Source organism: Neophocaena asiaeorientalis, unplaced genomic scaffold (genome assembly GCF_003031525.2).
Source record: "Neophocaena asiaeorientalis asiaeorientalis breed wild unplaced genomic scaffold, Neophocaena_asiaeorientalis_V1.1 scaffold585, whole genome shotgun sequence".
Classification (NCBI taxonomy): Eukaryota; Metazoa; Chordata; class Mammalia; order Artiodactyla; family Phocoenidae; genus Neophocaena; species Neophocaena asiaeorientalis.
Genome location: NW_020174571.1, coordinates 1,345 through 16,163, shown reverse-complemented (window position 1 = coordinate 16,163; position 14,819 = coordinate 1,345). Strand labels below are relative to the sequence as shown.

Here is a 14,819-nt window from a genome sequence, read left to right as displayed (position 1 = left end):
CACATCATGAATAATACAGGATATAAGAGGAATAGTCTAAAGACGGAAAAGCACATTTTGATTAGGAAAGAGAATTTAAGACTTAAGTCTTTTTTTTTTTAAGGAAAACTGCCTTATTACTATGAGATAAGAAAATTGTTTCCTTCTTTTCTTCCTTGCTTTCTTCTTCTTTTTTTAACCTTTTTTTATTTTGGATATTTGACCTCTAAGCTGAGATGACTGGAAATGCCTCCTCTGGGCATCAACCTTTTTGAAAGACTTTTTCCCCCTCCCTAAGGGCTATTTGTCTCTTGGAGGCATTGTCTACATTATTCACCAGGAGGCAAGCATTTGTCCTTTCACTAAATGCTGACACCTCCTGATAAGAGGGAAGCTGCAAAGTAGAAGAATTGAAGGTCAATATGTTGATATTGGTCTCAAGCGCATTGATGTACATTTGTGTATTGGGGAAGGGGAGTGAAGCTTGAGAGTGAGCCAGTGGGGAGGGGTAAATATTTTGTAATGCTGTCTACCTATGGGCTTATAAAGTTTACAGCTGCATTAGGAGGACAAGCATTACCATTAGCATGAAAAGTAGGGCAGACCTCAGTTGCAAAAGCCTTTTACACATAGGGCAATACGTAAATGATCCACCTTATTGCATTCACCCACTCACCCTCCCCTGTTCACGCTAATTGGAAATTTCAATCCATTTCAGAGAAGTAACACAACTATCAATCATTTTCCCTGGCACGAATCTTCCAGGAGGAAGAAAATGGAATACACCTAGCAACAGAGCTCACGCACTAGCCCATGTGTCTTAGATTTAATATCTGATCACTAGCTGGATTGAAGCCAAGAGGTGGTTCACACAGTTGCTGCACATTAGAATCACCTGGGGAACTCTGAGACCTCCCTGTGCCCAGGCTCCTCCGTAGACCTACTGAATCAAAATCTCTGGGGCTGGGACCCAGACACCAATGTTTTTCTTAAAAGCTCTTTAGGTAATTCATACGAGCAGCAAAGCTTGAGAACCAGCACAATAACGGGAACAAACTTATTTCACACAGATGAAGTGGGGCAATTCATATGTTAAAAGAACATGAATATATATTTATTTATTTATTTATTTATTACTCTTTATTCTGTTTGTGTTTCAAATAGGCTTTTTTTGTTTTCTTCTGCAAAAAGCGTTGTCTCCATTTGGTCCAAGGCTTGGGAGAGGGCTCCAGGGCAGTTACAAAGCTGCCTAGTGGCTGCAGAGCGGGGCTTCAGGCAGAAGCTCTGATGCCAGAGGGGCTCCTCAGAGGCCGCTGGACTTCGGAGACTCCTGTTTATGCTCGAGGCTGAGCCTTTCAAAGAGATACTCGCCCAGCACAGCCTGCGGACCAGCCAGCCTGCAGAGGTTGGTCAGGTGGTCGCCCATCTTCTTGATGAGGTTCACCTGCTCCTCCAGGAAGCGGCTCTCCAGGAAGTCACAGAGGTGGGAGTCTGCGCGGGCGGAACCCAGGGCGCGCAGATCCGATAGTGCCTGGTTCAGGTTCTTCTCCCTAAGAATGGCGGCTTCCACAGCGTCCTGGGTTTTACCCCACTCATCTTGAGAAGGCTTCCGTGTATCCTGGAAGAGGGCGCGGTCGCAGCACTGGTTTTGCATTTTCAAGAGACGCTGGGCACCCTCACACTTCTCCTCAGCCAGTTGGCGAAAAATGTGGCCCACACTGTCCAGAATCTCATTGTTGCTGTCGAAATAGAAGCTCAGAGAGAGGTAAGTGTCCACAGATGCATGTTGAACAGGCGGTGGACGGCGGCCTCCACCTCGATGGAATAATTCCGACGAACCTGGGAATTCATGGTTGATCAGTGATAAGGAACTAGTCTCAAAAAAACGGTGTTGGTCTGTCCTGGAGGCTGAGGATAGCTGAGTGGCTGATTCCAAAGGTTGCGACAGGAAGAAAGGTTGAAGGTTGGTCGGGGGCTGGAGCAAGGAGCGTCCCTGGGTCTGTTCATTCCAAACACTGTTGAAGCAAAAGACAGATCTGCAGGACCGCCGAGCGCACTGCCTCAAATAGGCTTTGATATAAATGAACAAGAAGTCCAAGAAAGGACAAAACTTACCCTTCCCCCCACCAAAATAGCTGGCGATACTAGAATCTAGATCTGGGAAGGGATTCTTCCATTACTTTCTTAACATTCCAAGCCACTAGAGCAGTAGTTCTCAACGTATGGTCACCTTGTAACCAAGCAGTACCCTATGGGGCCTTCCTAGGACAGACCCATCGCCCATATCCTCTGCTGTAGTTCCTCTCTGAAGTACTCAGATAATAGTATCTCAGGCATATTTCTTGAGTTTTCAGATGCTAAAAACCACCACCCAATGGAAGAAATTAACTCCTTGATGATCACGAGCACGTAGCCCCCAGACCTTCTGGCACCTAAGGATGGATAATGTTACCTGCCCTGTGGCCTCCACATCAACCAATCAGAGGATTGTGCACGAGCTGATCACATTCCCTGGGACGTCCCTCCCTCACCTGGCCTTTAAAAATGCTTTGCTGAAATCCTCTGGAGATTTCAGGGGTTTTTGGAACACGGGCCACCCCTCTCCTTGCTCGATCCTGCAATAAACCTTTCTCTGCTCCAGACTCCAACTTTTAGGTTTGTTTGGCCTCACTGTGCTTCAGACACACGAACCTGCATTCGGTAACAACCTGACCAGCTTTACCAGCGTCCCCTAATAATGTGTCAGATATTCAAGTTTTAGGGCCCTGTCCCAGCCCTATGGAATCAGCAACTCTGGTGGGGCTCAGTGATCTCTGTTATAACAGGCCCTCCAGATGATTTTTATTCGCATTAAATGAAATGAAAATATCTGCATTGTCAGCTGGCCAAAGTGTCCACCAGCAGGTGAAGGGGAGTGGTGCCTGGAAAAGATAGGGACCAGCCAAGGCAAGTACAGCAGCATTTGCCATGGTAGTAATGGAGAATGCCTTTTCTCCACTGGTTGGCACAGACTAGGATCTGGGAGCAGTGGCAGGGTTATTTAGGATGCTTTACATTTCAATGTAGAGTGACCGCTGTCCTGGTTTGCCAGGGACTTCCCCTGTGTGAGCACTTAAAATCTCATCCTGGCAAACCCCTTAGCCCTGGGTTTGAAAAACGTAGGGAATAACATGAAATTTAGGGGAAACATGATCTAGGTTTTGGGCAAGTCACAAGTGCTAATTAAAGCTAAGCAAGTATGGACAACATCTAGCGTTCTTTAGCCCTTTGCGGGGAGGTAAATCTGATTGGGTGAAAGGACTTATTGTTAAGAGATCTTTGTAGAAACATCCCCTTCTGCTTAGTCCGCTGGTTCTCAGTTCTGGCTAGACACTGGCATCGTCTGAGGAGATTTAAAATGATTTTATTGGTCTACGATGACCAGCCGTCAGTGTGAGGGTTTTTAAAAGTGCTTCAGATGATTCTAATGTGCAACCAAATTTAGGTGCCACTGCTTAAGCTTTTGAACCGCTGCTGCATATTTTCACCTCATCTTTCTATGAGAATATCCAACTGTAGTTGAGGTTTTGTTTTTTTTTTCTTTTTTAACTGTCTTATTATAAGATTTACTGTCTTAAATAAGATTGAATGTACAGAAAATCCTGCTAGTCCTTCTGGTATAGCTGGATACTTAGTATAATATTGTTAAGATATATACCATTTAAGTATTGTGACTGGCCTTTTTTAAATTAACATATGCGTTGAATTAGTACAATCTCTTGAAGTTGTCATGTTGGGGAGCTATACCTCCAATCTGCTGCCATTGCTGAATATCTGGACACCTCTTATTAGGAATTGCTTTTAAAAATCTTTAGGGATTAAAACTAAGATTGCTGTATTATTTGTACTGCGACCACAAAAACCTCACAAAGTTACCCCGCTCTACCTTCTACCCTCATCTCTAACCCTTGGCAACTTCTAATCTGTTCTCCATCTCCACAGTTTTGTTATTTTAAGAATAATATGCAAACATAATCATGAATTACTTAATCTTTGGAGATTGGCTTTTTAAAAATTTTCCCTCGGCATCGTTCCCTTGAAGTTCATTTCAATTTTTGCATATATTAATAATTTGTTCCTTTTTGTTGCTCGGTAGTATTCTATCATAAGATTTTATCACAATTTGTTTCAACATTCATCCATTGAAAGACATTTGGGTAGTTGCCAGTTTTTGGCTATTATAAATAAAACTGCTATGAACATTTATGTGTAAATTTCTGTGGGAACTTAATTAAGTTTTTGTTTCTTTTGGATAAATGCTCAAGAGTACAAGTACTGCATTGTAGGGTGAATCTACTTTTAGGATTAAAAGAGACTGTCAAGCTGTTTCTCAGAGTGGCTAAACCATTTTATTTTCCCACCAGTGATGTGATATAATTTTTCTACGTACTCGCCAGCATTTGATGTTGTCACTATACTTTAATTTTAGTTGTTCTCTGACATCTCATTATGGTCTTAATTTGCATTTCCCTAATGGCTAATGATGTTGAGCATCTTTTCATGTGCTTCTTTGCCATGTGTATATTCTCTTCCATGAAATGTCTGTTCCTGTCTTCTGCCTATTTTCTAGTTGGATTTTTTAAAGTTGTTTGGAGAGTTCTTTGTATATTATAGATACAAGTCATTTGTCTCATATGGGATTTTCAAATATGTTTTCCCACTGTGCAATTTGAATTTTCATCCACTTAAAAGGATCTTCTATGAAGCATTTTTAACTCATTTTGATGAGATCCAATTTATCAGTTTTTGCTTTTATTGATCATACTTTTGGTGTCAAGTCCAAGAATTATTCACCTAGTTCTAGATGCCAAAGATTTTCTGCTATTTTTTTTTCTAAAAATGTCCTGCTTCTACATTTAAGATTATGATCCACTTTGATTTAATTTTTGTGTAAGGTGTGGAGGTTTAGGTTAAGGTTCATTTTTTGTTTGTTTGTTTTTGTCGAGGGATGTCCAACTGTTTCAGTACCATTTTTTGAAAAGTCTATTCTTCCTTGATAGCTTTTGCACTGCTGTCAAAAACAAGTTAAATGTATTTATGTCAGTCTATTTCTGGGTTCTCTATTCCATTCCATTGATCTGTGTATCTACCCTCCCTCATTACTGCAAAATCTTGAAATTGAGTAGATTAATTCCTCCCATTTTAATCCTTTACAAATTGTTTTAGCTATTCTTCAGCCTCTTCTTACCATATAAATCTTAGAATAAGCTTGTCTATATCCACAAAAACCTTGAGGGCATTTTAAGAGTAATTGTGTTAAGCCTCTTAACTTGGGGAGAATTGACATCTTTATCATGTTGTGTTTTCTAATCCATGAACAAGGTATGTCTCCCTATTTGTTTGGGACTTTAAAATTTTTCTTCATCAGCATTTTGTAATTTTCAGTATAGAGGTCCTATAGATGTCTTATTGGGCTTATATTTAAGTATTTACTTAGGTCAGTTGTAAATGACATCACATATTTTTATTTAAGCTTTTACACATTTGTTATTAATATATAATTTGATAAAATTGTGTTGATCTTATACTCTAAAACATTTACAAACTAATATTTCTCAAGCTTTTTGTGGATTCCTTGGTATTTTCTCCATTTAGATTATCATCTCATCTTCAGATACAGTTTTACTTTTCCTTATCCAATATAATAGGATATATTACTATTCAACATTCAGTAGGATATGTTCCTTCCTATTCAACATAGTAGGAATAGTCCTTTTATCTTTTAAATAAACTTTTTAAAAATTTAACTTTTAAATTTATTTATTTATTTTTGCTTTATTTTCTTACTAGAACCTCCAGTAATATATTTAATAAAAGTGGTGAGAGCAGATATCGGTGCCTTGTTTCTGATCTTACAGAGAAAGCATCCAGTCTTTCACAGTTAAATATAATGTCAGTATAGGTTGTTTGTAGATCCTCTTTATGAGTTTCAGTATGTTCCTTTTCTATTCCTAGTTGCTTGGGGTTCTTTTTCTTCTTATTTTAAAATCATGAATGGGATTGGATTTTGTCAAATGCTTTCTCTGCATTAATGGATAGGATCACATGACTTTTCCCCCTTAATCTATTAGATATGGTGGATTACTTACACTGTTTGATTTTCAAATATTAAACCAACTTTGCATAACTGGAATAAATACCACTTGGTCATGGTATATTATTCTTTTTATATATTTCTGAATTTAATTTGCTAATATCTGGCTGAGGATTTTTACAGCCAATTTCATAAAACATATTGGTCTGTAGTTTTCTTCTTTCTATACTATCCCTGTCTGGTTTTGGTATCAAGGTAATACTGGCTTCATAAAATTAATTAGGAACTGTTCCCTCTACTTCTATTTCTTATCAAATCATGTAAAGTTGGTGTTAATTCTTTAAGTCTTGGGTAAAAGTGAAACATCTAAGCCTGAATATTTCTTTTGGGAGTTTTTAAATGAAAAATCCGTGTTTCTAATGGTTACAGGAAAATTGAGATTATCTATTTCATCTTGGCTGAGTTTTGGTAGTTTTGGGTGTAGAAGCATTGGTCCATTTCATCTACATTTTTGAATTTATAGTGTAGACTTGTTCATAATAACTTGTCCCTTATTAACCTGCAGGACACGTCATGGTATCCCTGGTTGCATTTCTGATATCTGTGATTTGTGCCGTCTCTCTTCTTATCTTTATCAGTCTTGCTAGATCTTTATTGGTTAGATTGTTTATTTCAAAGAACCAGCCTTTTGTTTCATTGATTTTTTGCCCCCTGTTTTCCTCTTTTCAGTTTCATGGATTTCTGTTTCATCTTTATTATTTCCTTCTTTCTGCTTGTTTAGTGTTTTTTCCTCTTCCTTTTTTTTTACTATTTTAATATAGAAAATTAGATTATTGCTTTGAAATATTTTCTTTCCCAATTTAGTACTATAAACTTCCCTTTCAGCATTGCTTTCACTTCATTCCACAAACTTTGATCTGTTATATCTCCATTTTCTTTTATTCTCTGCATTTAAAAATTTTTCCTTGACGCTGTCTTTTTTACCCATGAGTTATTTGGAATTGTGATGTTTAGTTTTTATGTGATTGAAGATTTTCATGTTGTCTTTCTGTTATTGATTTCTAGTCTGATTCCATTATGGCTAGAGAATATACTCTCTATGATTTTAATTCTTTAAAATCTGCTAATTTTTTTTATCACCCAGTATATGGTATATGAGTGAATGTTCCATGGACACTTGAATATGTATTCTGCTCTTATTGAGTGTGTTCTTTAAATGTCAGTTATATCCTGTTGATTAATGATGTTTTCAGTTCTTCCATATCCTTGCTGATTTTTCTCTCTAGTATTTCTCTAAATTGCTGTGTTGAAGTCTCAAATAATAATTGTGGATTTCAAATTTTCTCCTTTAACCTTTTTCAGTGTTTGCTTCATGTATTTTGAACTTCTGTTGTTTGGTGCACACACATTTAGTATCACTAGGTCATCTAGGTGGATTATTCCTGTTATCTTTATGTAATGACCCTCTTTGCCCCTAATAATTTCCTTTGCTCTGAAATCTACTTTATCTAGTATTAATATAGGCATTCCTGCTTTTTCTGATTAGCATTCACATGATATATCATTTTCATCCTTTTACTTTGAACTACCTATATCATGATGTTTAAAGTAAGCTTCTTATAGACAGTATATAGTTGGATCATGCTTGTGATTTTTTAATCTACTCTTCCAATCTCTGTCTTTCACTTGGTTATTTAGATCATTTACAGTTAATGTAATTATTGCTATGTTAAAGATTAGGTCTACCATTTTATTTTTTGTTTTGTCTTTTACCTTAGTTTCTCAGTCCTGTGTTTCTCTTATTTTGCCTTCTTGTGGATTACTTAAACATTTTTTAATAAGTCCATTTTAATTTAATTTATTTATAATCATTTGTGTATACTGTTTGTATAGTTTTCTTAGTGGTTGCTTTTGGCATTACAGTATACATATGTAACTTATCATAGCCTACTGGAATCAGTGTTTTATTACTTCAAGTGAAGTTTCAAAATTTTACTTCCATTTAGGTCTCTTAATATTCCCCAGTTTTAAAGTATGATTTTCTGTAGTATTTCCTTTCTCTACATTGAGAACCCCATCAGATGGTGTCATCATTTTTGCTTTGACCATCATATAGAATTTAAGAAACTCATGAGACTAATGATAGTCTCTTATATTTATCCATTTGTTTTCACCCATTCCATTGTTCCCCTTTTCTTTCTGAAGTTCCCAGTCTTCTGTTATTGTTTTTTTATGTTTTCATAACAGTAGGTGATATCTGGGCTTTCCAGTGCCATTGGATATGGGTTTCAGGAAACACTGAGCCTGGCTCACTTAATGCTACTGAGTTGGAGGGTTTGTATATGTTCGGCCTGTTGGCACAGCAGATGCTAGCAGATTAGACTAATGTTGATGGGACTAGTGCCACAGGAGGATGGGTTCCCATTCAGGCTATGCTGCTGCTATAGTAGATCAAGTCCCCCTCTACCCCAAGTGTGGGACAGTGACCTGCTGCTGTCACTGCTTTGTATTAGGCTGCTTTTGCCTCAGGTGTGTGGTGGGATCTCTTGGAAGCTGCTGCTGCTGCTGTCAATCACAAGGTTAAATTCATTTCAGAAATACTTAAGTATAAATATATAGCCTGGCTCTTGTATGACCTCTGTATTTGTTTTTTATTGCTTTCATACAAATTACCTCAAATTTAGTGGCTCAAAACAACGTAAATTTATTACCTTACAAGTCTGATGTTGATCTCAATTGAGTAGAGTAAAAGTGTTGGCAGGATCGACAGATGAATGGATAAAGATGTGGCACATATATACAATGGAATATTACTCAGCCATAAAAAGAAATGGAATTGAGTTATTTGTAGTGAGGTGGATGGACCTACAGACTGTCATACAGAGTGAAGTAAGTCAGAAAGAGAAAAACAAATACCGTCTGCTAACACATATGTATAGAATCAAAAAAAAAAAAAAGAAAAAATGGTTATGAAGAACCGAGGGGCAGGGCAGGAATAAAGACGCAGCCATAGAGAGTGGACTTGACACAGGGAGGAGGAAGAGTAATCTGGGATGAAGTGAGAGAGTGGCATGGACATATATACACTACCAAATGTAAAATAGATAGCTAGTGGGAAGCAGCCTCAAAGCACAGGGAGATCAGCTCTGTGCTTTGTGTCCACCTAGAGGGGTGACATAGGGAAGGGAGGGTGGTAGGGAGATGCAAGAGGGAGGAGATATGTGGATATATGTATATGTATAGCTGATTCACTTTGTTATGAAGCAGAAACTAACACACCATTGTAAAGCAATTATACTCCAATATAGATGGTTAAAAAAGAAAAAAAAAAGTGTTGGCAGAGGTACATTCTTTTCTGTAGGCTCTTAGGGGTGTTTCTGTCCTCTGGACTTTATCCGCTTCCAGCGGTCACTGGTAGTCCTTGACTCAGAGTCCCCTTTCTCCACCTACAAAACCCAAAATGTTGCATCTCTCTGATTCTGCTTCTATTAGGACATCTCTCTCTTTCTCTTTCTACAGTTGGGAATGGTTTTCTGCTTTTAAGGACTCATGCAATTAGATTTGTTCTATGAGGTAATCCAGGATAATCTTTCTATCTCAAGGTCTATAACTTCAGTCATATCTGCAAAGTCCTCTTTACCATGTAAGGTAACATATTAATAGGTTCTAGGGATTAGGGTGAGGGCATTTTTAGGAGCCATTATGCTGCCTACCACACCCTTAGCAAGTGACCTTGAGCAAATTACTGAGATTTTTAAAGCCTTACTTTCCTCAAACATAAAATGGAAAGAAAGATAACTAGTTAATATCATGAAAGTGAAAGAGTATATATGAAATAAACTAATTCAAAAAATAAGATTTCTTCTTTTTCTTTATGATTTACATGATTCTCAGCGTTCAGTTACTTGAAAAGTTACTTTTTTTAAACAGAACTAAGGAATTTCAGGGTTCAGGTGCTGTAAGATTGTCTGAATTATCTGAGTAACAATTAGCTAAACACAGGTGTAAAGCATCTGATTTACTCCCTGGTGTTCTTTATCTTCTCATCCCACTAAATCCCTTGTCTAGCTCCAGCCAGTAGAGTCAGAGCTTGCTTTACTGTTTAACTAAAGTTCAATTTAAATTCTCTCTACATCTCCAGATCCTCAGCCCTGGTTGCGTATTATAACCACCTGGGGAGATTTCAAAAACTACTGATGCCAAATTTTTACCTATCATGGATATTTGAGGAGGGACCTGGAATGAAATGCTCTAGCTTATGGTTTTTGGAGCCAAATCAGTCTACACTGAGCCAAATCATTTTGCAAGATCACCTCTAAAAAGGAATTTATCTATGGTGACTAATGCTCTTCCTTTGTCAGTATGCTTGATTTGTCCCTCTTTGGGGGAAAAAAAGAGGGGGAAAAAACCCCCAACAGTTGGGCTCCCTGAATTACAACCTGATGCTGTGGAATTAGTGTTGGCTCAGAGCGCACATCTTCGGATACCCATCCTCTCTCCTGCTTCCTAGCATGAACTTATATCCTTGGGCAGTTTTTCATCCACCACTCTCTTTGGCTTCTAATCTTAGCAAGTAAAGTCTCCTTAATGAAACAGCATTTCATGAGACTTACTGGGAGCATAGGTCTGTTCCAGACCTATCCTATATTAGCTAAAGCAGATATAAGTGATGTATTTTTGGCATTCATTCCTTGTGGGTTGGAGACAGAAGACAGAATTTTATCCTTTTAGGTGTCATCTGACTGGGCAAATGGGCTCTTTCCCTCTGCTGCCTACCATGTAAAAAACTGAGGGTGTTACCTCTAGAAGGTATCTTCTAGGTATCAAAATAGTTCAGATAAGTCAAATTTCTCAGTAAAAGATGACAAAACTGGCTTAGGTGGTTAATTTTCCATGTCAATTTGTCTGGGCCACCATGCCCTGTTATTTGGTCAAATATTATTCTGGATATTTCTGTGATGGTGTTTTTGTGTTTTTTAAAATTTTTATGTTTTATTTATTTATAAGTTTTGGCTGCATTGGGTCTTCATTGCTGCACGTGGGCTTTCTCTATTTGCAGCAAGCAAGGGCTCCTCTTTGTTGTGGTGCGTGGGCTTCTCATTGCGGTGGCTCATTGCAGAGCATGGGCTCTAGGTGCACGGGCTCAGCAGCTGTGGTGCACAGGCTTAGTTGCTCCACAGCATGTGAGATCTTCCCAGACCAGGGCTCAAACCCGTGTCCCCTGCATGGGCAGGTGGATTCTTAACCACTGTGCCACCAGGGTAGTCCCTGTGATGGTGTTTTTGGATGAAATTCATATTTAAATTGGTGGTGGACTTTGAGTAAAGCAGATTATCCTCCATAATATGCATGGGCCTCATCCAATCAGGTGAAGCTCTTAATAAAACAAAGACTGACCTCCCTGTCGCAAAAAGGAATTCTGCCAGAAGACTTACAGAAATTGAACTGCAACTCTTCCTAGAGTTTCTAGACAGCCTAATCTGCAGATTTTGAATTTACCAAGCCTCTATTATTGTGTGAACCAATTGTTTAAAATCTCTCTCTCTCTTTCTCTATCTTTATGTAGATATGGATATAGATCTAGGTATCAATATCGATATCTAGATCTGTATCTGTCAGTATATATGGGCACATTGTATACACATGCTGTTGGTTCTCTTTTTCTGGAGAACCTTGACTAATACAGTGGCCCATATAAATAAAAGGACGAACCCAAGTTCACCCAGGTAGAAAGTAGTACAATGAGAACTGGAACTTAAGGCCTCATGACTCATTCAGCTGTGAACACTGACCCAGAACTGGCGTCCGCACACTCTGGCCCACTGATCAGATCTCGCTTGACTCCTGGTTTTGTACATAACGTTTTGTTTGAACCCAGCCGTACTCATTCATTAACGTATTGTGCATGGCTGTTTCTGTGCTACAGCAGCAGATGGGCAGTTGCAATGGAGATGTATGGTACAGAAAATCCAAAATATTTACTATCTAACCCTTTACAAAAAAGATCTGCTGACCCCTGCTCTAGGATGCCATCTGATTTCTGATAGCACCGAGGAGAATAATTCATGCACATTGGGATAGATTGTTAATCTCATGTCCTCCTTAGGTCAAAGATCTCTTAAATGCTCACCCTTGCAATAGCCAGCTTGGGGAGCACTGTCTGAGGATGCAGAAATATTTCTTGCCAGGTCTTTCCAATCCACACTGCTCCCTGACTGTGGTTCTTAAAACCTGTTTTTTAAAAAAAATTTTATTGGAGTGTAGTTGATATACAGTGTTGTGTTAGTTTCAGGTGTACAGCAAAGTGAATCACTTATACATATACACATATCCACTTTTTTTTTTTTTCTTTTTTCGGTACACCGGCCTCTCACTGTTGTGGCCTCTCCTGTTGTGGAGCACAGGCTCCAGCGCGCAGGCTCAGCGGCCATGGCTCACGGGCCCAGCCGCTCCGCGGCACGTGGGATCTTCCCGGACCAGGGCACGAACCCGTGTTCCCTGCATCAGCAGGCAGACCCTCAACCACTGTGCCACCAGGGAAGCCCCACTTTTATTTTTTTTTTTAGAGTCTTTTCCAAATAGCCCATTACAGAGTACTGAATGGAGTTCCCTGTGCTAATAAGAAGAGCAGGTTCTTATTAGTTATCTATTTTATGTATAGTAGTGTGTATATTTCAGTCCCAATCTCCCAGTTTAGCCTCCCCGCCACAATCCCCTGGTAACCCTAAGTTTGTTTTCTACATCCGTGCCTCTACTTCTAAAACCTGTCTATTTTAACCAACTACCACTCATTGCTTACTGTCTCTGGCTTCATGTACTTGATAATAAATCTACTTCTTGTTCTATCCTGGATGACATGTTCCAAGGACTGAGATAATATCTTATTCTACATAGTTTGTCCTTGATATTGTCTATCTTGGGGTGTTCATCTATGTCCCAAAGAAGACAGTCACTCTGTCTTCTAGTACTACTACTAATACCACATTTTATGGCATGAATTTGACCCAATGCACTGAACTACCCCTTTAGAAGCTGTAGGCAACCTATCACTGGGTTTTAGCACAGGGGTAGAACTCAGATTAGTGTTCATATTTAAACAAATCTACTTGACCATAACTTTTTGTCTCACCATTTATTTTATTACACAAGTAATTTCTGTCTTTGCTTCTGTGATGTAAATATTTTTAATTTCCTAAATTATCTGAAAAATTATTTAGAGCTTCCATATCAGTAGGCATTGGAATTGCTGTGTTATGACTATTTCATTATTTTATTTCCAAATGTTAAATTAGGCTTCAAGCTTTGGCCAAGAGTAGACAGGAAAGAGTTTAAAAAGAAATGAAGAGTGGGAAAGACTTCTGATGCAATGGAGACTTAATAAAGGTTTGATTTTGAATCAATAATTTATGTCATTGCAAAATAGCTCCCTGGTAAAATTCCATTCTTTGGTAATCATTAATTACAGAAATTAACAATCAAAATATGCAGTACTCTTCTTCATTTTCTAAAAACAAACCTATATCTAGATGAGAGGAGAATTCATTTCATAACTCAGGCTCTGGACTTACAACTCCTAGTCCTATCTTCTTTCAACCATACCTGCTAAGCTTCTGTCTAACATTTTGAGCATGAGGTAAGGGCTTCAGCTTTCATCCCCTTCCTCAGTATATAGCTTGGTGACTAATAGTAAGAGATATAAGACTTGAGAACTTGGGTTCAAATCTTGACTCTAAAATTTACTTGTTGAGTACTCTTGAGCATGTTAGCTGTTTTTGCCTCAGTTTTCTCATCTATAAAATAGAGATAACATTATTTCTCTCAGGGAGTTGCTATGAGGGTTAAAAGAAAATTCATACAATGCAAGAATTTATCAGTTCTTGGAACACAATAAATACTGAAAAAAATGTTAGCTATTATCAAGGCCCCCCTCATTTTATGGATAACATAGATTAGTTTATATAGGTCTAATATTTACATATACATAAACATTTTGTACTTATATGTGTGTATACGTTTTTCTTAGAAATTGAGCAGTCAACACTCACATCTAAAAGTATATGCTCTGTGAAATGTTGATCTGTGTACAGACACAGTGCTATAGTTATCTATTGCTACATAATAATGAAGTCCAAACTTAGGGGTGAAATAAACAAAATTTTTAATATGTGCCCAGATTCTGTGGGTCAGCAATTCAAACAGTACACAGAGATGGCTTGTCTCTACTCCATGACTGATGTCTGAAACCTCAGCTCATGAGGATTCAAATGGCTGGGGCTGGAATCATCTAGATAATTTTAATTCACATGTCTGGTCCTTGAAGACTGGGCCCAACAAGGACTGTTGACTGGAGTGCCTATAGATGGCTGCCCATGTGGCTTGGACTTCTCATAACGTAGTAGTTAGGATTCAAGATAGAGTATCCCGAGAATGAGTGTCCAGGGTTCAAGTATTCCACGAGAATCATGCAAAAGCTGCATGACCTTTTATGACCTAGTCTTAGATGTTACATAGCATCACTTTCATTATATACTATTGTAGGCATTGGAGATCTTTTTCCATAAAGTGTCAGACAGTCAATATTTTAGGCTTTACAAGCTATAAAGTCTCTTTTGCAACTACTTAGCTCTGCTGCTGTGATGTGAAAACAGACACAAACAATACATATACTAAGGAACATGGCTGTGTTCTAATAAAGCTTCATTTATAAAAGCTGGTAGAGGCCTAGACTTGGCCCACCAGCCATAATTTACTCACCCCTGCTCTATTG

General features: G+C 38.4%; 1 pseudogene; it reads right to left on the bottom strand.

Annotated features, from left to right (window-relative positions):
- Positions 1-1,282: 1,282 nt before the first annotated feature.
- LOC112408409 (ferritin light chain pseudogene) lies at positions 1,283-1,830 on the bottom strand (annotated as a pseudogene).
- Positions 1,831-14,819: the final 12,989 nt, after the last annotated feature.